This window comes from Myotis daubentonii, chromosome 1 (genome assembly GCF_963259705.1).
Source record: "Myotis daubentonii chromosome 1, mMyoDau2.1, whole genome shotgun sequence".
NCBI lineage: Eukaryota > Metazoa > Chordata > Mammalia > Chiroptera > Vespertilionidae > Myotis > Myotis daubentonii.
The window spans coordinates 54,670,196-54,697,375 of NC_081840.1; the positions used below are offsets into that span (position 1 = coordinate 54,670,196).

Sequence of the window (27,180 nt, forward strand, 5' to 3'; positions counted from 1 at the left end):
TATACTTTTGTACTGACAGTGTTGTTCCCCGAGGGGACTTGCCTTCTCCACTGCAGATTTTAAGAGAGGGGAAGAGTGTCCTTTGTAGCAGTCTCTTCCAAAGCTTCTCAAATTCTTCCTTAAAGATGTCTTTGCTATCTTTTTCCTCTGGGGCATCTGATAAGAAGCTGTAGCTGTTTTTTGGCATGCCCCTGTTTCTTCATTCTTCATAACTTTGCTGTATTATTATCAGTATGTCCAACTCACTTATAGTCTGTATAGACTATCCATGCTCTAAGGAACCCCAGCAAGAACACCCTGTTCACCCCTCCTCTTTATCTTCTCTGTTTACAGGTAACAGAGTCCCAGAGTGAGATCCTTGGGGTCAGAACCACACTTGGTTTGGGCTCTTCTGACCCCCATGCCTGTGTACTTCCAGTACATGGGACTGATATGAATCACGTTGGATCCTTATAATAGCACTGTACATAAGGAACTTATGAATTAATTTTATAAGTGAGAAAATCATAACTCAGAAACTTTCCTTCTCCAAGTACATGAGTCATTTCAGATCCATCTTCTTTACAGTGGTTCCCTCTGATTTTATGAAAAGTTGAGAAACTGTGATTTTAAATTAAACTTGTAACCCAAGGTTCATATTATCTAAGCGTGTTGTGACAGATACACACATATATTAAACCACACATTTTTTGTGTGACTAATGCGTTTCCTGAAACCTGGAGCTTTTTCTATGAATTTGCTGAAAAAGAAATGAACTGTTAATTTATCTGCAAATCTCAAAAATGCCATTGGAGAAAAACCTTAATAAAAATCCATCAACTTGACAGAAGGATATTTTATTTCTGAAAGCTCACCTGTCATGCTGGATGAACGTTGAGGCTAGAGACAGAGAAAATATTTAAAGTTTATCATTTCCATTTTCTTCCCAAAGATGGCAAGTTTTGTCTGATTTGGTCTGGTTACATCTTTATGACAGGCTGATTGACATGCCTACTTATAAGTAAGGATTTTTATAGTTTTTCATTTTTGAGGGAAATTAGGTCTGTTCCTCAGAGTGTGGAAATGTGCGAACATTTCCATCAGCCTCCCCATACAGTTAGAAAGTCCAACTAGTAAAAGGATCCTGCAAATTTAATCCTCTAATGGGACGGAGAATCTTTGACCTTATGCAAGCACTAGTTTGCAATAGAACTGACCTCTTCCCTACACGACCAGCTAGGTTTGTGACCTTGGGTAAACTTGAGGCTCTTAGGGCATCTGTTTTCTGTTCTCAGAAACTAGATAATCTCTGAGGTCCCTTCCAGCTGTAGGGTATTAAGTTCCTTGCCTTTCTGTGGTGTTAGCAGACTGCAAACTCAGAGTAGAAGATCTATCTTGCCCAGTTAAAGACTGCATAGTTGTTATCAAGAATAAATAATATAGTGGATATGTAAGATCTTTGAAAAACAAAAATCATGAAGCAAATGATAGGCATACTTACTATTTTAAGTAACCAGATTATTTTTCATTTTGTTTCGAAGTAGCTAGCTGCTTAAGTAACAGAATCTTCTAAGAAAACTTGATATGAGATGTAATTTTCTTCTCTTTTGGAAGAAAAGGATTGCAGGGGTTGTGTTCTAATTGACCTATAAAACTCTGAATTTTTTTAAAAATGATTCCGATTATATAATGGACACAAATGAATCCCACCTTCCACCTATAGCGTAGGTGTGTTTTGTGCGGCAGGACTCAGTTGCTGGAAGTATAGTCACACAGAACCAGGTATATTCTGGGCTTCTGGAAGGAACAACAACAGAATTGCCTAGGGAGAGGCCCAGGGTGTGAGAAGACAAGGGTTAAAAAAAAAATTTACAGTAGAAGGCACCATAGAGATCATCTGATCAAAGGTGCATAAAATCAAGTGTTGTGGGGTCCAGTGTGTTATGTCAGTGTGTGAAGTGGGACAGTGAGGGACTGTGTTGTACTAATGGGGACAGCTGCAACTTACCTCCAATTAAGTGATGCCATGCTGGGGATGTGGAACCAATGCTGATGATACTTGAAGAAAAGCTGAAAATCTGGATTTTTGGGGTGAACTCTTCTGATTTCCAAATGTTGGGGAATGTGCTTCAAATGAGGGCAAGACCTAGTGTATGAACTACTAATTTTAGGGCTCTGATCTAAACCAGACTCTGTTGCTTAAAATAGTATTTTTCATTCTCTTAGCCATCAAATGTATATTGAGTGCTTAATATGTGTTTAGAAATTTTCCTAGCTCTAGGGTACAAAGAGGAGTAGAGTCCTGCTCAGGGGAAATCAGCCATACAAGAAAGGGTAATCAGCCTGACTGGTATGGCTCCGTGGATGAGCATTGGTCTATGAACCAGGAGGTCACAGTTTGATTCCAGGTCAGGGCACATGCCCAGGTTGCGGGCTCGATCCCCATTGTGGGGTGTGCAGGAGGCAGCCAATCAATGACTCTCTCTTACCATTGATGTTTCTCTCTCTCACTCTCCCTTCCTCTCTGAAATCAATAAAAATATATTTATAAAAAGAGGATAATTATATAATATAGGGGGTGCAATAATATGGTGTGTCCAAAGTAAAAACATGAATATAGTCCACTGTATCAGGTGTCCTGTATCCCTCGCCACAATTTGGATTAGTGTTGTTGTTTTTAAAATGCTATTTTTGCTAACTTCTGCCAGTGGTATGAAAATTTAACAAAGCAACTTCAGAGACAAAATTCCTATTTCATGAGGTATGACTGTTATTAAAGATAACTTTCCTTCTGCTTGGAAAAAATATTTTACTTATTAAAAAATAATATAGGAAAGGAATACCAGGGCACCAATAATTATAAACTTCGGGAAAGAAATGATCAAATAATTAAATGCAGTTAATACTTGTGAAATGCTTCACATTTTAAAAGGTGCTTATTTAAAAAAAAATAATAATGACAAATAGTTTGTAACTAGTCACAGTTGAAAAATTTCTGAAAACCTGGTAGCTGAACTGGTGGGTGGTCCTAGCTGAGCTATGTAGGGATGAACATGTCTGATATTTCAAGGTACATGCAGGAAAGATCTTTTTTCTCTTTAGATTGGATGAGAAAGGGGAAACTGTATATCTCAACTTCTGCGTAGGATGAAAATAGAGGGTCTAAAATGATCAACCTCATGTACTTTTTATTTCTTATGTCTTTAGTTCATAAGGTAGAGCTATTCCAAGCAAATCCAGAGGGAGCCACGCTATTTTATTTTTATTGAAAAATATTTGACATATAACATTGTGCATATTTAAGTTGTACAACATGTAGATTCGATATATTTTCATATTGTAATATGATTGCCATTATAAAAATAATTAACACCTTTTTCATATTGCATAATTATTTCTTTTTTATGGTTGGAATAATTAAGATCTAGTTTCTTATCGAGCTTGATGATTATAATACAACTAGAGGTCTGGTGCATGAAATTCGTGCACTCGGGGTGGGGGGGTCCCTCAGCCCGGCCTGTGCCCTCTTGCAGTCTGGGAGCCCTTGGGGGATGTCCAACTGACGGCTTAGGCCTGCTACTTGTGGGGAGTGGGCGTAAGCCATCAGTCGGACATCCTTAGCACTGCCGTGGAGGCCGGAGAAGCTCCTGTCACTGCTGCTGTGCTCGCCAGCAGTGAGTCTGGCTTCTGGCTGAGCGGAGCTCCCCGTGTGGGAGCACACTGACCACCAGGGGGCAGAACCTGCATTGAGCGTCTGCCCCCTGGTGGTCAGTGCGCATCATAGCAACCAGTTATTTCACTGTTTGGTCGATTTTCATATTAGCCTTTTATTATATAAGATAGTGTCTATAATCATTATATGGTGCATTAGATCTTCATGCTGTTTTCTTGAGTAGACATTAGCTTGTAGGGCCTGGGTAGATTGTATAGGTCTATCAGGAAACAAAGCATGACAGTAGGGTAAAGCAGGGACATTTTCCCTGTCTCTTCTAGGAACATAGCATTCTGTGTTTGAGGAGTAATTGTTTCAGGGATGTGGAGTGCACAGCACCTTTGCAGACAGTGGCGCTATCTGGGGATAGGGACCATCAGACAGTGGAAGCCTGAGGTACTGTCATAAAGGTGATTGAGCAAAGGACATCTGCTGTGGCAGAGCAGGAAAGAAACATCATGGCAGCTGCTTGAGGGTAACTGCAGAATGTCAAACCCCCTAGCCACTTCCAGAAATACTGGGAGTCAACAAGGGGGAAATATTTAGATCACACATCTATAATAATAAAAGCATAATATGCAAATCGACCGAATGGCTGAACAGCAGATTGACTGTCCGGACAACCTTCCGGACGAAGCTGGGGCTGTGAGGGCCGAGGCAGCCAGGGCTGCGAGGGCCTACTCTTGCATGAATTTCGTGCATTGGGCGTCTAGTATCTTCATAAATGGATGAGGGAAAGGGTCAGAATTGGGCTTGTAGTTAAAGTAAACATGAGGCATTTGGACTGCTAAATTTCCAGAGTATATTCACTTTTTGCTCACAGCATTGGTATATCAACACAGAGTGCATGAAGCTTTTGTATTTAAATGAAAGACTACATAATTTCCTGGTATTATACTTCCCTGCCTCTTGGTGCAGAGAGCAGAAACTCCCTACTCCATATGGCTATAAGACTCATCATTTGGAAAGTCAGTCTACCTGAATTGCATGGGTGCTGCCTTCTTAGGTAAGATTTTGGTGTGCTCCTCAGGATCACTTGGGAAACTGTCTCAGGGCTGTGGTATCTGCTATTGCCAAGTTTGCACAATCCTCACATCAAAAGATGCTGTGGGGTCAGTCCAGGATTTTGTAGTCATGGTTGATATAGAAACTGTTGACAGGTGGTTGCTTGACAAAGATTTATGAAAGCTATTAAATGCTGGAACATTTACCTAGTAGGAATAGAAGTTATTTGGGGCTGATGTGTTTGTTTTCCCCATGGGATAATGGTGAAGTAAGCAATATATAGATATCCAGTCTATCCTCAAATATGTTCCTGACTCAGAGGCATCGTATTTGGTCTTTCCTTTGACTACATTGCTACCTGTTGTTCCTATCTCATATTTTTCTTACTTAATATATTTGTTCCTTTTCTCTCTCTGATCCCCATAAGAACATGTCTCAGAAAAGTGGACCTGAACCTTCCCTGTTTTGCTCACTACTCTATCCCTGTCATAAGATGATACTTGGCAAATGGTAGACAATCAAAAATAATTTTAATACCATTTGGAAATATTTTAATAGAAGATTTGGTAAAACAAAGTTTCATGTTAGGTTGTGTTTTTTTCTTTCTTTTAAAAAATTATTTAGAACTAATTTTAGAAAAATTGCAAAAATTCTGTAGAGGATTTCCATAAAATTTTAGCCCATCTTTCTCTATTTTAACATCTTACATAAACATAGTATTATTATTGATATCAGAAATATCAATTTAATACGTATACCAATATTAACAATGTAATACTATTAACTAATCTACATACCTTATTCAAATTTCATTAGTTTTCTTATAATGACCTAGATTGGTCTAGGGACCAATATCGAATTCCACATTGCTTTTAGTTATGGGGTTTCCTTAGTTTACAATCTGTGACAGTTCCTCAAGCTTTTTTTGTGTGTCTTTTCTCACCTCAATCCATTTGAGGAGATTGGTCAGTTTTTTGGAGAATAATCCCCAATTCAGGTTTCCTGATATCTTCTCATATTAGATTTAGGCTATATATTTTGGCAAAAATAGCACAGAAGTGCTGTTGTAACCTTCTCATGCATCGTTTCAGGGATACATGATATTGTCTGCATCATCACATCATCCTGTTACTGTGATGTCAATTTTGACCACTTGCTTAAGGAAGTGTCTACCACAGTGGTTCTCAACCTGTGGGGTCACGACCCCTTTGAGGGTCGAACGACCCTTTCACAGGGGTCGCCTAAGACCATCGGAAAACACACATATAATTACATATTGTTTTTGTGATTAATCACTATGCTTTAATTATGTTCAATTTGTAACAATGAAAATACATCCTGCATATCAGATATTTACATTACGATTCTTAACAATAGCAAAATTACAGTTATGAAGTAGCAACGAAAATAATTTTATGGTTGGGGGTCACCACAACATGAGGAACTGTATTTAAAGGGTCGCAGTATTAGGAAGGTTGAGAACCACTGGTCTACCATGTTTCTTCACTGAAAAGTTAGTTTCTTTTCCTGTAGTGGTTGCTTAATGGTGATCTTCTGTTTCTATCACTGCTTACACTTATTGATCAGAATTCTTCTCTAAGTAATTGCTACATCTCTCCCCTACTTATCTTTTCAGTTATCAATATATATAAAAGCCTAATATGTAAAGAGTCCCCTCGGGAGTTTGACCAACGGGGTGTTCGATCACTGGCTATGACGTGTGCTGACCACCAGGGTGTGGCGAGGAATGAAGGAAGGCCCCAGCGGCAGCCAGCAGCCACTACAGACCCTACCTGTGTATGAATTTTGTGCACTGGGCCTCTAGTTTATTTATATGTATAGCTGTGGATTCATGGATATTTATTTTATTCTATTGGATATAATCCAATATTCTCATCATTTATTTTATTTTCTAGTTTATTGGTCTATTTCTCTTTTCTGTTATTTTGAGTATCAGCAATGTCTTTCTTTAAATTAAGCTGAGTGTGTGGTCTTTGCAAGATTATTTTTCCCTTCTTGTTTTATATTGTTTTAGGATGAAATAATGAGAAACAGGTAGCTAGGTGGTTGCCATTGCCTTCAGCTACCTGGAAATCATGGGTTGAATTTTTTTATTTTTAAAAAGTTTTGAGTCTTACGCTTACCAAAATTATGGTTTATTGTAAGTTATGCTTATACTTTTTCTAAGTTTTTCTATCTTGATTTCTTTTCCTCCTGGATGTAGGCAGAATAAAATATAAATAAAATTTAGGTTGGGAATTAAGCTTGAAAGTTTAGAGGCTGACAGGGGTAGAAAATAAGAAAAGGGGCTGAATAGTTGTAGAAGAATAAGTTTGGAGAAAATTAAGGAGAGTCTGGAAAAAAGTTAAGGGCAGGAGAAGAAGGCTGAAGTAGGGCTGATAGGAAAGAGGGCTGAGCAAGGAGGAAAGAGAGCAAGCTGACTCACTGTGCCCCTTACCTGTCCTGATTGGGTCTCAGCATCCTGGGCTGTGACCCCATCTAGTCTGGAGTTGCCTGATTCATATTATCTTCACTCATATCCAGGCTCTACCTTCAAGCAGATGAAGTCCTTCTGGATCTTTGCCAAGACCATTTATCAATCTCCATGGAGGGAAAATCCTTTCCCTAACTGATCCTCTGAAAATCTCAGGTATATACCTGTCTACATCTTTCCATGTGCCTGGGGCACCTTTCACATGGGAAGTACCACCATCTTAATCCCTAGAGTCTCATCTTCCCCTTTGCTAATGTCTGTGTATTTGCAGCTGTTAATGTAAAAAACCATTGAAACCTGTAAAAAATTTTTGAGTTTATTTGAGTCAAACTGTTGACATATGCCGGGAGGCAGAACCTCAACGAATTGAGATAGTGCTCCGGAGAATGGCGGGGTTACATTTGTATTTATACATTGCAATCAAAGGAGGGACGTAGGTGGGTTACATGAAATTCATTGGTGATAGATTAAGGAGGAGGGATAAAGCAAAGCAGGGAAACCCCTGGGATTGGATAAAAGTAAAATGATGGACACATACTTAGGTGGGTGCAGGATCAATTAACATGATAATGAAGGAATTTGTGGTATCTGTCCTGGTGCCCAGCACATTTGGTTGTGTCCCAGGGGCTCCAGGAAAAGGGAAGTTACAAATTACCTAGACATTTCAAGGGTATGTTATCATAGATGCAAAAAGACAGATAGGCTCAGTTAAGGTAAAGGTTGACCTTGTCAGTGAAGATACTGGCCTAGGACGTAACTGCCCACCATAACTGCTTTTAAAGTTTAATTTCAGACCATCCTTTGTGGTTACTTTAGGCCTCCGAGTTTGCAAGACCGCCATGCAGGCCTCCTCTGAGCTTATCAGGTCAGCATGTGGCCCCTTTGGTCCACACAGCTTTGCTTCAAAACCTATTGGTACTTTGACTACCCATTCTTATGCCGTTCGCTTTCACTTTAGCTTTAGTTCATTTGTAGTAATTTGTTAATAACTAATGGGTTCTTATAAGTAAGCCTATTCAATGTCAGGCTCTGTGCTAGCAGTCATAAAGAATATAGAAAAGCTTTATGTACAGTGTATACCCTCATATTTAGCATGAAACATATACTAGTAATCATAAAAAATATAGTACAAGGCAGAAAGTACAGAAAAAAGCCTTGATATTATCTCCTTTTCTATATTTGTTTTATGTTCAACTTGAGAAAGGGGAGAATGGAGATGGCTTTGGGGAGGAGATGTCATCATTTCCACCTCCCCTCCCTCTACCTCCACTTAGTCTTCTTGCTCTAGAGTCTTCTCTCCCCTGTCTCTAATTTGACCATTGCCTGGCTGTGACTTTGTTCTTTAAGTAGCCCAGGTTTCCCTGATCACAAAAACGTTGAGCTGGCCTGTCACCGTTATTCAGGGGGCTCTCAATTCTCCATTGAATTCTTTGTTTTCATCTGGCTGTCTGTAACTATTATTATTTTGTTTATGCAGGGGGAGGGGAGGATGTAAAGCTCTCATCTCTGAGTAGGATATTTCACAAACTCTTGGCTGAATTGTGGACCCATGGATTAGAGACTGACTGAAAGAACCTTATGAGACAAAGGGTATTGTCCTTTGTGTCATTTCAAAATGACAGAATTTTTGGTAGATTCTCCTAGAGGCTGTGATTTGGGCCTGAGGAAAGGGGAGATTTTGTTCTACCATTTTAACCCCTAACTTTAGACCTTGGGGGCAGTCTAAAAAACATAAAAAGTACGCTCTTAATCTCATCTCCTCGCCATGTAAATAGAGGTTTGAAGTCTGCCTCATTAGACTTGAAGGATAAGGGAGAAAGCAGATGGGCTATTATTTTTTTTCAAGGCAGTGGTACTTACCACCGAAATAGTGAGGTCCAAAGCACCTTGTTACCACCCCCGCAGCCTGCATTGTTCTTTCCAATACTGTCCTTTTCTGGGGAGTGCGATATAGGAGGGGAGACCTACGCAGAAACATGAGGACAGTGGAATATGGCTCACAGCCCGGTGCAGCCCGTCCAACCTATCTTCCATGCCTTTGCACAGAGCTGCCTCTGTGTGTGTCTGCCAAACAAAAATATGGCTGAAGCCATAACTGTTAACCTTTCAACCTGTGCCAATACACAGCTTTATTTCGACTTTCATTTCTTACTAGGGACCCAGTGCACGGATTTGTGAACCTCGAAAGGAACTGTGGACTGTGAGGCTGTGGTGGGTCTCGGCCCATCCTCTGCGCCCCTGCTCAGCCCCTCCCACTGCTGCCCCTGGTCCCCTGTCTGCTGGCAGCCCTGATCCCATGTGCTGATGGCGCTGGCCCTGCTTGCACTCACTGATGGCACGGAGTGATTTGGGCCGGTGAGAGCAGTGGGTGTGAGCAGCGGCTGCTGCCCTGATCACCCCTCAGGAGCAGGGGGAGGCAGAGAAGCCCTCAGGGGTGATGGGGGGGGGGACTGGTGGTGCCAGCAGCGGGTGCAAGCAGGGCTGGCACTGGCAGCAGGTGTGTGTGAGCGCTGGGCAGGACCACAGTGCGCAGGAGCAAAGAATTTTCAGTAACCACCAGAGGCTTGCCCCGATGACAGCCACCATCGCCTCACCTTGATCTGGCACCCCCGCTCACCTCCACCATCCCGCCGCGGCTGCCGCCTGTCATGTTCTGTGCTCTGCTGACTGCTGCCGAAGCCCGTGTGTATCCCCTGGTGGTCAGCACACATCATAGCGACAGGTTGTTCAGTTGTCCCGCTGTTCGGTCTATTTGCATATTAGCCTTTTATTATATAGGATAACTCAGATAATAGCTCTTTCCAATGATTTACCTGGCAAATAATTATAGACTAGATCATGTCTAGCTTAATTAGGAAACTAACTTGTGTGTATGAATTTTTTTCTCCAAACACTGGTTTGGAATGTTATGGAATTTGGGGGAGGGGGGAAAGGAGCAGGCCCCATACCACTTTTAAGATAGCATCATCTCTGAAGGTATTTCATGGAACTTGATGACACTGTGTAAAGCCCCACCCACCTGGTTTTATGCTTTCATATCCTCTGGAGTCAGGGAAAGTGGTCATAATTTCTCATGTTTATAGAGTAATTTCTAGACCATAGTCCTCTTTTCTTTTTAGTCCCAAGAGCCGAGGCTTTTAGGTGTCCCACATGGATGTTTATTTATCTTTTCTAACCCTGTCTCAATTCCTTTTTTACATTTAAATTATCTATATCCTTTTGATGCTCTGGTTTCTCTATCACCCCTTCAATGACATTAATTTTCACTGTCTGACTTTATTTACCCTCTTTTTTGTCTTGTAATCTTTTCTTCTCTACACATGAGCATAGAGTCCAGTCTTCTGCACCTTCAGCTAAGTGTGAAAAGAGGGTTTCCTTCTTCCTTTCTTTTTCCTTTTTCAATTACCTAATGTCTGTACACTTTTCTATAATGAGCATTAATGTTTTCCAAAGGCCAGTTCATAAGAGCAGTGAATGTTTCTTCAATTAACACACTCCCTACAAAATATTCACTCTGGTGTTAATATGCTAATGACAGTCACCTCCTTACCATACAGGCTTTTATTATTAAATGTCCCTGTTTTAATGGAGAGTGCCTTTGTCTAACATTTTATATCTTCTAAGACAATTGGCACAACCTCCCAATAGATTTCAGATTTTATTTCCTTAAATATCTTCCTTGTTCGAAGGTATATGCATGCTTAGGCTTAGATAATCATCCTATGCTGTAAACTACCATTACCAAGAATATATTATGAACTCAGTTTTAATTAAGAAGAAAAAGAGAGATTCTTCTCAATCTTTTTGGAAAACCCCTATAGTTTGATAGGATGGATATAACCAACAAGCATCCAGGGAACTCCACTTGAATAATAATGATTCAAAAGAATTGAATTATTAATGCAAAATAAAGTAACTACAAACCATTTTATTTAAATGATCTAGGAAAGCAGTGTTGCTAGGCACTGAGTCTCATATCCATATATCATTTTCCTGGAAAACCTATTATAATCTGTTGTTCAAAGGTATTTGTGCAGTGTGCAATTCTTTCACTGGAAATTTTGAAATATCTAAAACATCAAGTAATTGAAATTAATGGATTGACTGCCTAGCCTGTAAGAGCACAAATTTCTGGCTCATTTAGGAACAGTTTGAGTGATGGTAAAGCATTAAATAACTTTCAGCGTATGATTAATTCTATCCCACTATGCAAATAAAGATAATAGAAATGTTTCATAAGATAAATGTGAGGCAAAAGGAACGTGTTCTTACTTCTCATAGAAAAACTCATCAATGTTCCATGAGTAGTAATGAAAATAGGAATCTTGAGTTCTAACTCTTAGTACAAGGACTTTTCATATATTTCATACCAAATACAGTTTTATAATGTGTTGTGAAAGCTTAAAATGGTAGTATTTTTCCCATTGAAAGTTTGAAAGGTTTATGGTTCCAGCTCATTAGTCAAAATTAAGGAAAAAAAGTGTTATGAGGGTATTTTTCAGTAAGATTGGTAGTAAAACAATAGTGTGCATGAACAAGCAAAAAGCTTGTCAATATAAACTTATCATTTAGGTGAGGAACAAAAACAAGAACCAGAAACAAATAGAAGAACAAACAAAAAACATACAGCCTTCGTGAAAGGTCTTTTTAAAAAAAATTTATCATTATTGTTGAAAGTATTACAGATGTTACCCTCCCCCTCTCCCCCACCATTGACCCCTTCTAGCCCCTACTCTCTCCTCCCCCCATCCCAGGCCTTCACCACACTATTGTCTTTGTCCATGGGTTATGCATATCCTATATACTGGGAGTTCGACCAGGGGGCGGGGCCAGCCAGGGGAAGGGAGGGAGGCCCTGGCCAGCTCAGGCAGCCGGGGGAAGGGAGAGAGTACTTGGCCGGCTGCCACCAGCCATGAGGGACCCTACCAGTGCACAAATTTCGTGCACTGGGCCTCTAGTATGTGTATAGGTTCTTTGGTCAATCACTTCCTACCCACCCACCCACCCACATAAAAGTGTTCACTGTCATAATTACAATATATAAATATCAGTACAATATAACAGAAAAAAAAACTGACTGCTTAAGCTTTTATTTTTTTTTAAATATATTTTTATTGATTTCAGAGAGGAAGGGAGAGGGAGATAGAAACATTTATGATGACAGGAATCATTGATCAACTGCCTCATGCATGACTGGGATCAAGCCTGCAACCCTGGGCATGTGCCCTTGACCTGAATTGAACCTGGGACCCTTCAGTATGCAGGCTGACACTCTATCCACTGAGCCAAAACAGCTAGGGCTGGACTGGTCAAGCTTTTCAATGAATTTGGTGAGTCACCTAAACCCTCTGGGTCACAGCTACCTCACTGAAGATAAGTCTGAAGTAATTCCAAGTGGTTCCAAAATGTAGTCCACAAGTAAGTGCTAATTGATGATAAAATCTTCAAGGATAGAAGGTGAAAAATGAAGGGAAGTAGGAAAAACATAATTCTAAAGATTTTTTCTCTAATTTGATATTTTGTTCTTGATTTTTCAGGATTAATAATGCCAAAGGGTTTTTTTTGTTTGTTTGTTTGTTTTTTTTTTAAAAAAACACCTCATATTGCTTCAATAAATGAAAAAAAAAATCATAAAACTTTGGATTATGGGATTTCTACAGGCTTTTCTTTGTATGTACTGTGAAATCCTATAAAGGCAATTGCTATGAGTAATATGTCTACAATGCAAGCAAAATTTTTGGTAATACATTGAAAGTTGAGGTAATGGTAGCTATTGAAATATGAATCTCTCCAAACCTACACTGCTTCTACTCTACAAAATTATACAGATCAAGAAGGTAAAGTAAAACCACACAAAACTTATGCCTTTAAAATACCTAGAATGCAGAGGACACTAAAACTTAAAGCTAACCTGCAAATAGAAAAATAAATACTAATTTTTAGTAGAACTGGGAGATCACAGCCTGGATACAGAGAAGGGTTTAACGAGTTTGTAGGGATTTAGGAAGAAGTCTTAGGGAAATACTTTAAGAGAAGAAGAGAATAGAAATGAAGAAGAAGTAAGTCTTTGCAAACTGAGTGACAAAGGGAAAAAAAAAGCATAAGATGAAAAATTAAAATCTTTCCAGACAAAACTGAAAAAGGTAAGGACAAAAAATTACTTCTCATTGACCCCTCAAAAAAATTCACACATTAAGGAAAGTGCTATACTGATGGAGGAGAACATTTTCAAACCTAGGCATCTTGTAAACCACCCTAAATGTTAGCTCTGTTCATGCAATGTAAGGATGCCCACAATTTTATCTGTATAAAGCTATCTAAGACAAAACAAAACAAAATAAAAAAGTCAGAAAATGGGAATCAAAACTTTTGAGCTGATGATAAATTTCTCACAAAAGCAACCATGAAATATAAAGAAAAGCATCATAATATCCCAAACTGAATTAAATATCCTCAAATAAACACATGTGAAGTAACACATAAAATCAGAAATTCAAAGATTAATAACATAAATAGATAATAAAGAAAAAGAAATAGAATAATTGATTGGACTCACTGAAAGATAATAAAGAACAAATGTCATAAATGACTAAATTTGCCTAAGAGAGAATTGGTATAGGTGAAAATTGAATAAGGGGTATTGAATGAAGCCAGCAAAAATAGCCAACAGAATAAAAATGAAAAAGATGTAAAAATTATCAGAAAGAAAGTGATTAAATCAGAGTCAGACAAAAGAGATAAAACATATGTATAATTGGAATCCATAAAGCAGAAAGAAAAGCAAAACAATGAAACAATGAAAGTACAAATCAAAGAATCTTTCCAGAAATAGTAGACCTGCATAAACATATTGAAAGGATCTATAGGAAACTTTAGAAAATTCATTATGAACAACCAACTCTAAGACATATCCTAGTAAAACCATTAGACTTTAAAGACTCAGAAAAATTTTCAGGGCCTGCAGAAAAAAATATTATGTAACTTATAAGGCCAAGAGAATTATACTTGCATTAGACTTTCTAGAAATAGTAAATAAAACAAGATTTATTAGAGCAGCATTTTTAAGAAATGAGAAAACTGTGAACAGTAGATTTTTACATTTAGTCTTTCAAGTATCAAGAATATAGAAAAGATTTGAGAAAACAAGCACTCTGATAGATTGCTAGGAACTACTGCTGGTACAACATTTCCAGTAAGCAATCTAGATTAAGATCCTTTTACCCAGAAAATTCACTTCTGGAAAAGCAAAGCTTAATAAAACAAAAGCTCTATAAAGCTTTGACCCCAGAATGTTCATCTCCCTTTTGTGAAAAGTAGAAAGAATCTATGCAATGACAGGAAAAGTTAAGTAAGTTAAGATAAAACAGGACCACCAGAAGGAAGTACTCCAGTAATTGTGGAATAAGGATTGCTGCTTTTTTTTTCCTTTGTGCATTTACCCCCTAAATGTCTAGTATGAACAATGTTACTGCTATATAATCATATAAGAAATAAAATTTTATACTACCCTGGTAAGGGACAACTTGACAACATTTAAGAAAACTAAATATGGATGTGTCATTTGATATAGCAATTCTGCTTATAGGAAACATTCCAAAGGCATTCTTATAGCAATATACATAAAATGCATATGCACAAGTACATTTGTTACATCATTATGTGTAATTGAAAAATGTTAGGAACAATGTGAATAGTCAACATAGAGTAGTTCCATAATCTATGGTACATTAACACAAGGGAGTATCACAGGAGTATAAAAAAATGAGGAAGTTTGCTATGAACTCATATAGAGCATTTCCAAGATATGCTGTTAGGTGAAACAAAGTAAAAAAGAGTATTTCTAGTATCGTAACTGTTGTGTAAGAGATAAGGGGAAATGGAAAATATATATGTATCTACTTATTTTTGCAAAAAGTGTCAAAGGAAGGAAAAATAAAAATGGGCACATTAGATTCTTAGGAAATGCATTATGCTGCACTTATGGACAAGGATTTCATGTGAGCAATTTATTCTCATAGTTCAGGAAAAAATGTGGAGAGGAAGAGAGGTAAAAGAAGTAAAATGTCAACAATGGAGACTTTTGGTGAAGGTAAATGGAAATTCTTTGAAGTCCTGAAGCTTTACTTCAAGTTTGAAATTATCCTATATAATCCTATATAATAAAAGGATGATATGCAAATTGACCAATTAGTGGGATGACCGGTTGCTATGACGTGCACTGACCACCAGTGGGCAGATGCTCAATGCAGGAGCTGCCCCCTGGTGGTCAGTGAGCTCTCACAGGGGGAGAACCACTCAGCCACAAGCTGGGCTGACGGGTGGCGAAGTGGTGGTGGTGGGAGCCTCTCCTGCCTCCGCAGCAGCACTAAGGATGTCCGACTGTGGCTTAGGCCTGCTCCCTGTGGGCCTAAGCCACAGTCAAACATTCCCCAAAGGCTCCCGGACTGCTAAAGGGCACAGGCCGGGCTGAGGGACCCCCCTCCCGAGTGCATGAATGTCATGCACTGGGCCTCTAGTTTCAATATAAAAAAGTAAAAACCTAATGCAAAAAGTCAATGCATATATCTTTAGTACTTGTGCTTGCAAATAGTATCTGTTTACCATTTTCAGTTATAATATCTTTAAATAATTTAAATTCAGGTGGTATTTTCTATAGATATAATCTTATAAGCCTAGAATGTGCCTATGAATTAGATAAATAACAAGAGAGAATATATAGCAGTATTTGCATTTCATATCTAGTTATAAATTATCAGTTGAATAACCTCTATGTATTCTTCTGCCTTATTTGATTATTGATCAATATTAAACAGTTAAAGACAAAATTAAAAAAAAGCCAGCATGTGATATTTGCATATGTGCTATCTAGGGAAAAAAGGTAACCCTGAAGTTTATTCTTTTAAATGAGAGAAAGAAGATTGGTGTGTAAGTATTTTAATTGAAGCTTGTTTTTCTTTATTCTCCAAATTTGTTTTTACTATGATTATTATATACAGTCCATGTTTTTATTTACTGATATGTTCACGATATTTTTGCTCACCATTTCTTTTTCTATTTCAGTTCTTCTTTTGGAATTTAATAATTTCATTTTTTTCTAAAATCTATATGTAGTAATTTTTTAAAGTAACAATCCATTGTTATACTTCACTTTAGCTTTTGTTTGTCTGAAAAATCTTAATTTTGTTACCATTGATTATCTGTCAAGGTAGTTATAGAATTTGTGCTTAATAATAATTTTCTGTCAACATTTTGAAAGTTCCATTTTAAAAATCATTTTGAAGATATTATCTAGTATCTTCCTGTATTTTATTGCTATCAGTGTAATTATGGCTTTCCTATAGGTCAACTGTCTTTCCTCTGCCTGCTTTAAGGCTATTCTCTGTCTTTGGTGTTCTGTGTTTTGATTGTGATGTAGCTAGGCATAGATTTCTTGTTATTTACTTTGTTTTAGATTTGTAGCTTATATCAGAAGTTTCACATGTTTCAACAAATATTGAAGATTTCTCAGGGATCATCTCTTCAAATATACGGTGTGATAGAGTTCAGGATCTAACTGGTGGAAGTCTTTTGCATTCTGTGCATCACTGTCTCTGATGTTTTCTGTATCTTTCTGTGCCGCATTCTAGGCAATTTCTTCAGCTACATGTAAACCAGATAAGCAAAGCGTGGTCTGTGGACAAGAGCTGGTTTAATAATTTGTTTGTTCATGAGATAAATACAGAAAACAGGAGTATACAGAAAGTTTTGTACCCATTTGACATTGTGTGACCTTATTGTTGTTATCTATATATATATAAAAAACCAGTGACCACAAGGCCGTAAGGACCGGAAAAACCGGTCTCTATGATGCCCACTGAGGCCAGCAAACCAGCCAGATCAGGGGACAGGGCCAGTGGCTAATCCCCCCACGGCCCTTCCCCCCGGTCGGCCCTGCCCCATCCCGATTGGCCTGAAGCCCCTCCCCCCAGCCAGCTCTGCCGCTGATCAGCACCCAACCCCATTTGGGGGTGGGGCCAGCCAGCCCACCACCCACAGTCCCTCCCTACGACCATGCCTGCCCTCATCGGCCCCCCAGCCCAATCAGGGGTGGGGCCTGCCAGCCAATCACCCTCGGCCCTACCCCCAGCCGGCCCGGCCCTGATGGGCCAGCCAGCCAACCTCCCACTGTCTCCTCCTCCCGACAGGACCGGCCCTAATCTGTCCTGATTGGGGCCAGGACAACTGGACCCCACCCATGCACGAATTCGTGCACTAGGCCTCTAGTTTTAAATAAAAGTGTCAGCCTGAAGTAGTTTGCTTTACCAGATTTTGAAGTGCATAGCTGCTTATACATTTACACTTTTCCTGGACTATCATTGCAATTATCTTCTTCGGGAAAAAGATTTAGGAATTGGATCTTCTTTGTGTTTATATCTGCTATATTCTCTGTTTTTAACTCTCCCTTGTCATTTATTTTGCTTATTTTTTTCTCATTTCTCTTATCCTGCTTTTAATAATGTCTGCTGGACCTTATATTGGTTTCATTGTGATATTCATCTCAAAAATGGTTTTTAATTTTTCCTCCCACTTTATTTCTGGCTTTGGCATGTTTTCCCCCCATCTTGTTGTTGTCTTATTCACTTATTTCCATAGCTGTTAGGCATCTTTTGAACTATTTTTAAGGAGGCAATTATTTTGATGCTTCTAATTCAGTTGCTGTCTTTTACTTTCGTTTTCTCTATGGCAGTATTCCTTATAATTTTTCTTCTACTATTTACTACTTATTCTTTACCTCCAACATTAAAAAAAATTGTGACCAGCTTCTACAACTCCAGTGCTGGTTCTTTTCACTCACTACTCATCTTTGAATGAGGTGAATTTTTTTCTATACTACCCATTTGAAGAAGGTTCAAGTTGGGAAAGAACCAAAGTTATGTTTTGGCTGGGCACCAGAAATATTCCTTGTTTACAAAGAGGTCAGTTCTTTTTTTTATTTTTAAAGAATAGTTTATTATTATTTTTAGAGAGAGAGAAGGGAAGGTAGAAGAAAGAAACATCGATGTGAGAATGTAACATGGCCTCCTACAAGCCCCTACTGGGGATTGAGCCCACAACCCGTATGATCCTTGATTGGGAATCAAACCAGCAACCTCTAGGTGCATGGATGACACCCAACCAGAGTACACTGGCCAGAGCTAGAAGTCAGTTCTTTTGGCCGTCTCCCTGGACATCAAGAATCAGAAGCTGTGGAGCCTGGCAGACATCGTACAGATCAGATTCCTGTGATTACACTCTATCAGCGGTTCTCAACATGTGGGTCGCGACCCCTTTGGTGGTTGAACAACCCTTTCACAGGAGTCGCCTAAGACCATCCTGCATATCAGATATTTACATTACGATTCATAACAGTAGCAACATTACAGTTATGAAGTAGCAACAAAAATAATTTTATGGTTGGGTCACAACATAAGGAACTGTATTTAAAGGGTCCGAAGGTTTAGAACCACTGAGTTTTGCCTTTTGGGTGTGCCACCTATTTGGAGACTTCATTCCTGCCTTCTGTCTCTGAGATTGCAGCCTTTGATGTCCTCACAGCATCTTTTTGCTTGCTTGTTTGACCATGGGACTTTTGGAAGCTCTTTCATATATTTTATTGTTTGAGGTTGACTTATTTAGTTAGATTAAAGATTGTTTCCATTTGTGTTTCTTGTTATACTTATTTTGGGATGATTTGTAAAAGGAAATTGAAACTATTTTATAATTAGAATCTGATAGTTTATTCTTTTCTAAATGTGATTTCTATGGTACCCCAGAAAAGTAACTGGAAAAAGATCCTATCTAAAAAAAGAAACATGGTAATTAGCCATACGTCCGCTACCCTTCCCATTGGCTAATCAGGGTGATATGCAAATTAACTGCCAGCCAAGATGGCGGCCAGCAGCCAGGCAGCTTGAAGGGAACATGAGGCTTGCTTGCTTCAGTGACGGAGGAAACCAACATTCCCCGTCTGCCTTGCTGGCCTCTGAGCTTACAGTTTGATACATTGTTACAAATAAAGAAGCTAAACAAAACCCCAGAAACCTGCTTTCAGCCAGCTGGGATCTCAGAGCTGGAGTTGATACAGTGTTTCGATTGTAAAACCCAAACAAACCAGATACCTGCTTTCAGCAGCAGAGGCCTCAGAGCTGGAGCCAGAGCTAAAGCTGGCCCAGAATAAAGAAAAAAAGGAGCAGTTGGGAGCTTCAGTCACCTGCCAGCCTGAAAACAGCCCTCAGCACCTCTCCCAGACTGGCCAGGCACCCTAGTGGGGACCCCCACCCTGAAGGGTGTGTGACCAGCTGCAAATAGCCATCATCCCCTCACCCAGGCTGGCCAGGCACCCCAGTGGGGACCCCCACCCTGATCCAGGATGCCCTTCAGGGCAAACCAGCTGGCCCCCACCCATGCACCAGGCCTCTATCCTATATAGTAAAAGGGTAATATGCCTCCCAGCACCGGGATCAGCGTGACAGGGGGCAGCGCCCAAACCCCCTGATCGCCCTGTGGCTCTGTGTGTGACAGGGGGTGGGGCCACAACCTCCCTATCCGCCCTGCTCTGTTCATGACAGGAGAAGGCACCCCAACCCCCTGATCAGCCCTGCTCTGTGCCTGAGAGAGGGGAGCTCCCCAACCCCCTGATTGCCCTGCGGCTCTGTGTGTGACTGGGTGCGTCGCCCAACCCCCTGATTGGCCCTGCTCTGTGCGTGACAGGGGGTGGCACCGTGCCGGGGTCCAGCCCCAGCGGGTCCAGGGGTCCCCAAAGGTGTGGACGGAGTCGGTGAAGAAGGAATGACACGGAGATAGTGTTCAGTTGATCAGCAGCCTAGCCAGGATCTCTAGCCCGGATCTCCAGCCAAGTTCTGGTCTGGATCTCCAGAGAGGTTCCGCTTCGGATTTCCAGCGAGGTTCTGTAGCCATGTTCCCTCGCTAGGTTCTCCAGCCAGGTTCTGTCCAGGCTCTCCAGTCAGGTTGTGTCCAGGTTCCAGTCAGGTTCTCCTGCCAATCTCTGTAGTCAGGTTCAGTCCAGGATCCCTTGCCATGTTCTCCCGCTAGGCTCTGTCTCTAGGCTCTGAGGCCAGTCCCTCTCCAGGATCCTCTGGCATGCTCTCTCCAGCGAAGTTCTTCTGTCTCTAGGCTCCGTGTAGGTTCTGTCTTCTTGATTCTGTTCTAAGTTCTGAGTGTTTCTGTCTTGTTACAACTGTATTTATACCAGTTGATTCAATCCTATCAATCTCTATTACAAAGGTTAGGGCGTTTCTTATCTCCATTCCAGGGAGAAAAGATTATGTAGTTTAAGCATGATTGTTCGTAGTTAAAGGGATTAATTACCCACCTGGCACTTAGTTGAGGGGTTTTATTCCCTCCCTAACTTCAGGGGAAAATCCCTACCTGGGGATTCAACCTTTCTCGGAGAGGTGACCTTGGTTAAAACACAGCGCCAAGAAGGTGAGCAAACATATTAAGAACCGTATGCCATATATGCCAGGTCCCTTGAAACAGCAAGGATGGACCGGCTCCCGGCAGCACCGCAACCTCCCCATCGACCCTGCTTTGAGTGTGACAGGGGGCGGTGCCCCAATCCCCCAATTGGCCCTACCCTGAGCGTGACTGAGGGTGGCATCGCAACCTCCCGATCCGCCCTGCTCTGTGCATGACAGGGGGCGGCGTCCCAACTCCCCAATCGGCCCTGCTCTGAGCCCGACCAGGGGCTGCACCTAGGGATTGGGCCTGCCCTCTGCCACCCGGGAGCAGGCCTAAGCCAGCAGGTTGTTATCTCCCGAAGGGTCCCAGACTGCGAGAGGGCACAGGCCGGGCTGAGGGTCCCCCCTCCCCCCCGAGTGCACAAATTTTTGTGCACCGGGCCTCTAGTTCATTTTATAAAAATCTAAAATACACCACATTTATTAACACCTCAGTTAATACAACACACCTATTGTTTTTTAAATTTTTCTATAACCACCTCTAGGTAGAAGTGATATCTCTATTACCTTTTCAGGGATGCTTCACTACATAGCTATCTAGAAAAGTGTGCCATTTACATTATCACAAGAATTGCATTTGCCAGAGAGTTCATAACTAAGAAGCAAACAATTTGATTGGTTTGAATATCTCACCACTAAGATGGTTAGTTCAGTGTATTGAGTAACAAAGTTCTGTCAGTTTCACTTAAATAATTTTATATTTTTTTCTTCATGTATCTTAATCCTACTTCTGCTCCAGGCATTCTGCTAACAAAGGCCTATAAAAAGCACAAAGGAATGAAAACTGGCTATCAGATAGTTGATAACGGGTATAATTATGGCAAGACCAGTGAGACTTGTCAGGTTAGAAAATGTGAGTTGTATAAAGATTCTCTAGGAGGGATGACACTTTCTTGTGATAATATTCTGGCACCAGAGTGGGATGACCAGGTATTTGACCCTTATACGAGTATGAATACTGGGTCTCACCAAAAGGCTAGCTTCAGATTCCCAGACAGTTATTGGGAATTTGTTACATATTTAGAGATTTCACATCAATAACCTTATTTGACATAGTGACTCTCAAGGTAAATTCTGTTACACTAAGCTTTTTAAATACTGCACATGAAAGTCAGAGAAGTCATATGATCTCCACAAAGTCACACAGGCCGTTTCTTGGCAGGACTGGGCCTGAACCTACATCCGGAGTTTGGGGGCCTGGTTTCCTGCTACATGATTCATACACCAAATGTACTCTCTTGACTTAGTTCAGTTTCCATTAAACTTTAACTTTCTGACTCTCAGCTTTTGTCTGATCCCCAGCGATGGCAGAAACCTCAGCACCACACTGAAGTTAAGTGACTGAATCTGTCCCCAGGAAGCTAGAGGGAGCTGGGAAATGACACTTTTTCTTTTCTGTTCAATCTTGATGTGCCTGAGGCTGCTTAGATTATTGTTCTTTCCTTAGGCCCCTTCATATCTTGAAAACTGTGTGCATGAACAAAAAATCCTTTGAGGCACTGAGGGCATTTTAAAGAAATAAGTGTGAAGCTGTCACAGTTTGAACAGGTAACACCCAGGACAAAAGAATGACAATTCAAGAGAGGCAGATGGGATGAGTGCATGGTTCTCAGCAGCAAAGCCCAGGGAAGAAGTCCTTGTTGAAGGAAAACCCACAAGTGATAGAGAGTTTGCTCTTTTCCCCTCTAGTTTTAGAATCTCGGGGGTGACTTTTAATTTTAATTGTGCGCACAAAGAAGATAGTCTTTTATTACTTCCTCTCTGTTTATTAGCCTATGTGACTTGTGATATAAAAGGTTGGAAGAACAGTGTAGGGATGCTACATGTATAGTGACAGGGCTCAGCTTTCCTCCAAGTTTCCCCAGAGGGGTCACGGTCTCACCATGTTTATCTTCCACGAGTCATCAGTGTTTGAAGAGTATGTTTGTGAGTATGTGTGGCAGTTGTGGGTACAGAGAAGAAAAGCACATTGCTTTGGTGATTGTATGGTAGTACACTCCCTTTATCCCAGATGCATCTTTCTGTGCAGAGGAAACCAAATTCTTCTCCCACTTCACTTTGAGTAAGCGCTCTAAGCGATTGGGGGGTCTCTCATAAACTTTTTTTTTTTTGAGATCTGATAGTTATCAATAAGGAGACATGTTTATAAACATAAGGCCACCACCCTCCAATAGCTACTCTAGGGCAAGTTATGGGAGAAGACAGAGGGGACTTCAGAAGATGACCTGGTTACAACGAAGTTTTCTAGGCACCATGAATGGCATTTATCAGGTTCAGTTGTTGTATTTAACCAGACACACTACATGTTTTGTTCTTTGCTTTCCCTCTTTCACAGTAAGCCCTTCACTGGATTTTTGAGGCCACTAAACTGCTTTTAGGATATTCCTTCTATGGGATGAGGATCACCTACAATTTTTTTAAAAATTAAACTTTGAGTTATTTATTTACTTTTCACATCTGCAATCATGGGTGATTATGAATGAGCCGTCTTGATTATGAAGGGCTATGTCTCTTCAGGAACACACAGCGCTACTGAGTGACTATGGCATCCTATGGAGAACTTCGGTCTTTGGCCGCAGAGTTAAGAGCTCCTGGTGTCATAGTCCTGCAAGCCCTCTTTGAAATGACCTTCATTTATATTTAATTGAAGTCTGTTTGTATAAGGCTATTGGTAAAAACCTTAATTCTTGTGCCAGATGCTAATAAAGCACAGGTGACAAAGTGTCCATTTCCTGGCAACTTCAGACTGTTGGGATCACTCTTTCCTGAAATATTTGGGTAGATCATTGTGGGCAATCCAGTTTCTCCCCCAATATCCCTAATGCGCTTCAGGGTGTTTGTTTCTTCTGACCACATTTTGCTCTGGTCTCCTCCATCCAGGGAATCCTTGATCTTCACATGTTTCTTGTTTTCTGTGACTGCTGTTCTCTCTCTGCACTATCTTGGTCATGTTGAGCACTGTGTCTATATCTTCATTTCTTTACAATACAACCTCTCCTAAGGCTAACCTCTAATGAAACTTTGGGGACTGAGATCACTGATTAATGCACAACACCAATTAATGCATAATCAGATAATATGCTTGTTGTTGGATTGATAGACAAGTTAAAACTGAGTCTTAGACAATGTCCTAAAATTTCATCCATCACTCCTCTGTCAGGAAGGGAGCCCTTGCCCTCCTTAGGTCCTGGGGGGAGGGTACCCATGATCTTTTAGGTGCTTCTCTTTTTCTCTTGAGACCTTCTTCCTCACTTCATAAGCTGCCAACCCACTCCCCTGAATTGTTGTTCTCTTGTTTAGAGGCATTTAGGTCTTTAACTGTTTCTCTCCAAACCATGTCCACAGTTTGCTTTTGTGACTCAAATATTTCTTATGCTGCTCTGTTTACCAAATGGAATTTTCTACTCTTATTAATATAAAACTTGGATATTAAAACTTTTCTTTAATATATTCCAGAAAAATTCTCAGAGCTCACACACTCTCAATGAGGCAGAGTACATCTGAGGTCTTGGTGTACATAACTGTCATTTATTGAATATTGATCGTGGCATTCTACATCTATTCCATTTAATCCTCTTAAGCCTTTCATTGTGCACTGACATATACTTAAAAGTGCATAAAACTTGAGTGCACAGTCTAACGAATTATTATAAAATAAACACCTATATAATTACTGCTCTGGCCAAGAAGTAAAAGTACCAGCTCTCCTCGTCCTGAATCTTGCCATGTAACCATTTCTGATCACTTTCTAATGCACTTCTTCATGACACTGACAGATATGAACAACTTTAAATATTATATATTCATTTCAACTGCTTTTGAACTTTATAGAGATGGAATAATACAGTATGCATTCCTTTGTGTAGTCTTATTTCCCTTAGCATTAATTTTTGTGAGATTTATCCATGTTGTTGCATGGAGGTACATCTTATATATTTTCTGACTGTGGAATTATAATGTGTAAATATACCACAATTTTTAATTTGATTATTAATATGTGTGTCATAATTAACAAGGCCGAGGGAATTCTTTTTTTTAAAAAAATATATTTTATTGATTTTTTACAGAGAGGAAGGGAGAGGGATAGAGAGTTAGAAACATCGATGAGAGAGAAACATTGATCAGCTGCCTCCTGCACACCTCCTACTGGGGATGTGCCTGCAACCAAGGTACATGCCCTTGACCGGAATCGAACCCAGGACCCTTCAGTCCGCAGGCTGATGCTCTATCCACTGAGCCAAACTGGTTAGGGCAAGGCCGAGGGAATTCTTAACATGTTTTCTAGAATACGTATGCATTAAATTTTATTTTTGTGTATATTTAATAGTAAAATTTCTGTTCATCCAATTTAGTCTTCTCAATATCTGTCAGGTGGGTGAGAAATAGGGAGATATTATTCAAATACAGACTCTGACTCAGTAGGTCTGGGCTGGACCTGAGACTCTGCGTTTGTATAGAGATCACAGGTGATGCTAATGCTGCCTGTTAACAGACTGCTCTTTGAATAGGAAAGATGAACACAGTATCATTTACATAAATTAAAAAACACAAGACAACAGTGATGAATATTTTGAAAATTTCTGGTTAACTTCGTGTCAACTTGGCAATGGTACCAAGCTGTTTTTTCAAAGACTAGTCTAGATGTTTCTGTGAAGATACACACTGTGGATGTGATAAACACAATCGGTTAACTGGAGGTAAAGCAGTTGATCCTCTATATGTGGGTAGGCCTCACCCCATCAGTTGAACACCCAAGGGCAAAGACTGAGGTTTCCTGAAGAAGCAGCAATTCCTCCTCAAGGCTGAAATATAGAAATCCTGCCTGAGTTCCACTGTATAGATTTTTGGACTCAAGACTACATCAACTCTTACCTGAATTCCCAGCCTGCTGGCCTGCCTTATTTCAGTCTTGCCAGCTTCCATAATTGCTTGCGTCAATCCATACAATCAATCTCAATTTCTATTTCTATCTATCATCCATCTATCTATCTATCTATCTATCTATCTATCTATCTATCTATCTATCTATCATCTATCTATCTATCTATCTATCTATCTATCATCTTCTTCATCATCATCATCATCATCATCATCATCATCTATCTACCTACCTTCCTATCTATCATCACCTCCTATTTGTTCTGTTTTCCTGAAGAACCTTGACTAATACAGCGTACAAACACAAAGAAGAACATTGAAACAAAATGCAATGGTTGCCTTTGGGGGTGAGGGATGGGAAATGCAATGTGATAGAAGAGACCGAAAAACAAGGATTTTGCATGGGTCAGTGATAAAGTGTGCCATGAACTGGGAATCATTAAAACAACCACTAAACCTGGAGCTTTAGCAAAAAAGAGAATCAACAGTGAACATGTCCTCAGAAACCAAAGGAGATTGAACCTAAAGCATAGGCAGAAGATTGGCTTTAGGTAAAAGGGGCCGTTCATCTGCTTTAATGGAAGGGAGAACAGGATGGATGATGTCCCACTTTACTCCCATGGAGCCCACTGCTCCCATTTTCATAGTTTCCACAAGATGGAAGTTGGAAGCCCATTCTTGTCTGGAGACCTGAACTGCATAAAGAGAGTGAAGCAAGCCATTACTTGCTGCTGCACAGTTCTAGATGGCATTAAAAGCAGCAAGTAGCTAACAGAAGGAAAGGAGGCTGGTATAGAAGGCAGCTGATGTTCTTTTATGCGCTGAGATGAAACCCTGGTGAGGGAAATACAAGGTGATGCAGGAGGAGAGGTTACACACCAGGTATTGGAGGAGGGGGGCTCAGGATGAATCCTTACTTAGACAACTGGTATTTATGTGGTGGTTCTAGAACCGAATCAACAACCTCTCTTATGAGAACAAACGGCATAGGTCAAGCGTTTTCATCCAAAGGCGAGCGGTCTAAGCAAAATGTCAGATTTCCCTAATTGAACCAGACAGTTTTATCCGAATTTTGTAGATGAAAAGATTTCCCAGTCTTACAGAACCAGTGGCAAAATTAATATTTGACATTTAGTTTAGCTCACGCCAACACTTTTTCTTTTAAGAATGTGAATGGTGAAGTGAAGCAGGCCCAGGTTATTATTTTTTTGTTTTTGTTTTTGAAATGTAGAATTCTTTATTTTTGCCTTCTTTAAAATTAATAATACAGACAAAATAAAAAACAAAAAGCTCAAATTTTCCAATATTAAATGTTCACATTGATACCATTGGGAGTTTTTTGGGTTTTTAAAAAATATTTTTTAATTGATTTCAGAGAGGAAGGGAGGAGAGAGCTAGACACATCAATGATGAGAGGGAATCATTGACTGGCTGCCTCTTGCATGCCCCCTAATGGGGATTGAGCCCGCAACCTGGGCATGTGCCCTTGACCAGAATCAAACACGGGGCCCTTCAGTCCGCAGGCTGACGCTCTACCCACTGAGCCAAACTCTTGGCTTCTCCAGTTACTTGGAATAATCTTGAACAAACTTTCTATGCTTTAGTCTCTTTAT

The 27,180-nt window shown here is 40.1% G+C and overlaps 1 non-coding gene across 1 annotated transcript; it reads right to left on the reverse strand.

The window, feature by feature from the left end:
- Positions 1 to 23,190: 23,190 nt before the first annotated feature.
- Positions 23,191 to 23,319, reverse strand: LOC132224762 (small nucleolar RNA SNORA25). Its single transcript, XR_009450726.1, has one exon. It is a non-coding gene; the product is annotated as a small nucleolar RNA SNORA25 (small nucleolar RNA).
- Positions 23,320 to 27,180: the final 3,861 nt, after the last annotated feature.